Below are 3,612 nucleotides of genomic sequence, written 5' to 3'. Positions count from 1 at the left end.
CTGCCGAGTTCTTCTAGCATTTTGTGTGTTACTCCAGATTTCCACCCATTAACCCACCCCACATCCCCCATCCCCCTCACCACTACATACACATCACATCGCCACTTTTCAGGTTCAAAGATTCAAAGTCCATTTACGATCAAAGAATGTATAAGTTATACAACCTTGAGAGTTGTTTGCTTACAGGCAGCCGCAGAACATGGAACCCGAAAGAGCCCAATTAATAAAAATAAGACCAACCCCCAGTGCCCAGAGAGAGAAAAGAAAAAAAACAAATCTTGTAAACAATGGAAGCGAGCAGCACCACCAGCTTTCCCAACGAACCTGAATCCTGAGATTCGAATCCATGGAGCAGTTCGGAGGAAGCCCAAAGTCTTGGGACTGCCCAGCAATGTGCTTTGGACCTAGATTTTGCTGCGGGAGAAGCTGTTCTCGATCTCACCAAATCAGCTCAGCCTTTGGAATGATCCACCTTTGCACCCGGGTCAGATGGATGGCCATTGGAACTCCCCTGTCCCTTGTCACTTCTCCCCCCTGAATCATCCACTCCAACCAGCACAGCTCCAGCTCCAAGCCCGTCCACCTTGCATCCCGCAAATCTGCTTTGCCTTCGCTCACCTCTTCCTTCTTTGCAGTGATTGACTACCACAAATTACTTCAGAAAAACTGCGATTAACAACGTTTTTCATCAAATTCCTTTGCTTACGAACTACCAGCAAGCTGTCACACATCTTCGATAGCAACATCTTAAACAGGAAGTTTCTGTACATAGATCGGTCCGTGTACATTTCCATACGTACCATCGGTCTGTGTACATTTCTTTTTAGATTAGATTATGTGGACACACAGTCCTCTTTTATTGTCATTTAGTAATGCATGCATTAAGAAATGATACAATATCCCTCCGGTGTGATATCACAAAACACAGGACAGACCAAGACTGAAAAGCTAACAAAAACCACATAATTATAACGTATAGTTACAACAGTGTAACAATACCATAACTTGATGAAGAACAGGCCATGGGCACAGTAAAAAAGTTCAAAGTCTCTCGAAAGTCCCACATCTCACGCAGATGGGAGAAGGAAGAAAACTCTCCCTGCCATGCCTGACCACAGTCCGACTCTGAGTCGTCCGAAAACTTCGAGCCTCCGACCAGCCCTCCGACACCGAGTACTGAGCACCATCTCTGCCAAACGCTTCGACCTCAGCCTCGGTCGCCAGCAGCAGGCAAAGCCGGGGATTTTGGGGCCTTCCCCTCCGGAGATTCTCGATCGCACAGTAGCAGCGGCAACGAACAAGCATTTCAGAAATTTCTCCAGATGTTCCTCTGCTTCTCACGTCTGTCTCCATCAAATCAGAATTGTGCACGGCATCCTACTTACAAATACGATATCATTTCACTGGAGAGCTGCGCGCGCTGTGTCGCGCCGTCGTCTTCTCCTCCCGCCCTTTCTGTACATACCAACGGTCTGTGTACATTTCCATACGTACCATCAGTCCGTGTGGATTTCCATATGTACCATCTGTCTGTGTACTTTCCCGTACGTAGGATCAGCCTGTGCACATTTGAGTATATATTTGCAGATTGTGTTGTTTTTGGATTCCTGCCCGTTACGCTGCTGGCTTTTGGGGTACCGGTGAAGATCCTCCATCTCTGGCAGTGTTCAGGGCTTCCTTCATCGTGCCAGTAGCTTCCTCGCGGTTTTCACCACTGTCAGTCACGCAAGTCCCGGGTGGAGACTCAGGAATACCGTCACACTCAGATGTAGAAAGATTCTTCATTGCTGTTTCCGTAACAGTTTTGTCTGATCAATCAGGGACCGGTGGACCACTCTTTGACCTCTACCCTTTGACCTTGTTTGGCATGGGTGACCCTACTAAGAGCCAAAGCACAAAGCCCTGACATAGTCATAGTCATACTTTATTGATCCTGGGGGAAATTGGTTTTCATTACAGTTGCACCATAAATAATAAATAGTAATAGAACCATAAATAGTTAAATAGTAATATGTAAATTATGCCAGGAAATAAGTCCAGGACCAACCTATTGGCTCAGAGTGTCTGACGCTCCAAGGGAGGAGTTGTAAAGTTTGATGGCCACAGGCAGGAATGACTTCCTATGACACTCTGTGCTGCATCTCGGTGGAATGAGTCTCCGGCTGAATGTACTCCTGTGCCCAACCAGTACATTACGTAGTGGATGGGAGACATTGTCCAAGATGGCATGCAACTTAGACAGCATCCTCTTTTCAGACACCACCGTCAGAGAGTCCAGTTCCATCCCCACAACATCACTGGCCTTACGAATGAGTTTGTTGATTCTGTTGGTGTCTGCTACCCTCAGCCTGCTGCCCCAGCACACAACAGCAAACATGATCGCACTGGCCACCACAGACTCGTAGAACATCCTCAGCATCGTCCGGCAGATGTTAAAGGACCTCAGTCTCCTCAGGAAATAGAGATGGCTCTGACCCTTCTTGTAGACAGCCTCAGTGTTCTTTGACCAGTCCAGTTTATTGTCAATTCCTATCCCCCAGGTATTTGTAATCCTCCACCATGTCCACACTGACCCCCTGGATGGAAACAGGGGTCACCGGTACCTTAGCCCTCCTCAGGTCTACCACCAGCTCCTTAGACTTTTTGACTCCAGCCAATGTAGCTGTCTGGGTCAGTGAGGCACGCGAGACTCCAAACGCTACGACAAGGTTGTGGTCCTCTTGAAGGACTGTCAGAATCAGGTTTAATGTCAGTTCCATTAATAATAGGAAAATAATAGGAAAAACTGTGAACTATCGTGAATATAAAAGTAATGCAGAAATAGAAATAAAACAGTAGTGAGGTTGTGTTCATGGGTTCAGTGTCCATTCAGAAATCGGACGGCAGAGGGGAAGAAGCTGTTCCTGAATCACTGAGTGTGTGTCTTCAGGCTTCTGTATCTCCTCCCTGATGGTAGCAATGAGAAGAGGGCACGTCCTGGGTGATGGGGGGGGGGGTCCTTAATGATGGACGCTGCCTTTCTGAGGTATCTCTCGTTGAAGATGTCCTGGATACTACGGAGGCCGGTGCCCATGATGGAGCTGAATTTAAACTCCCCGCAACTTCACTCGATTCTGTGCACCATCTCCCCACCCGTACCAGGCGCTGACACAGCCAGTCAGAATGCTCTCTATAGAAATCTGCGAGTGTTTTTTTAAAAAAAAATATTTATTCAATATGAATCTCCTCAATACTTGTGTTTTTTTTTGGCTAACTGTGTACTTCTTGAATGCTGGATCGGATCCGGAGTTACACAGGAAATTTCCCCGATTACGCTGGAAAATGGGATCTGGCCGGGTTTGCAGCTTCCCATCCCTGACCCTCCGAATCAAACGTCCAGGGTGAAGTTGGAGGGGTTAAACCCCCCCACCCCCCCCCCCCGTCTCCCCTCCCAAAGATGAAATACCTCCAAATGAACGCAACGGGAGCCCCGGCGGGGCCGGAGCGCCGCGATTTGGAATCCGGCCCGGATTCCCCCGGATACAATGTTGCCAGTGAGTGTAGCATGTCAATATCGCGTGACGTGGCGGCTGGCCATTGGCCGGCGGTGATGTCATTCCAGCAGATCCGGGT

The sequence above is a fragment of the Mobula hypostoma genome, chromosome 30 (assembly GCF_963921235.1).
Source record: "Mobula hypostoma chromosome 30, sMobHyp1.1, whole genome shotgun sequence".
Taxonomy (NCBI): Eukaryota; Metazoa; Chordata; class Chondrichthyes; order Myliobatiformes; family Myliobatidae; genus Mobula; species Mobula hypostoma.
This window is presented reverse-complemented; position numbering follows the sequence as displayed.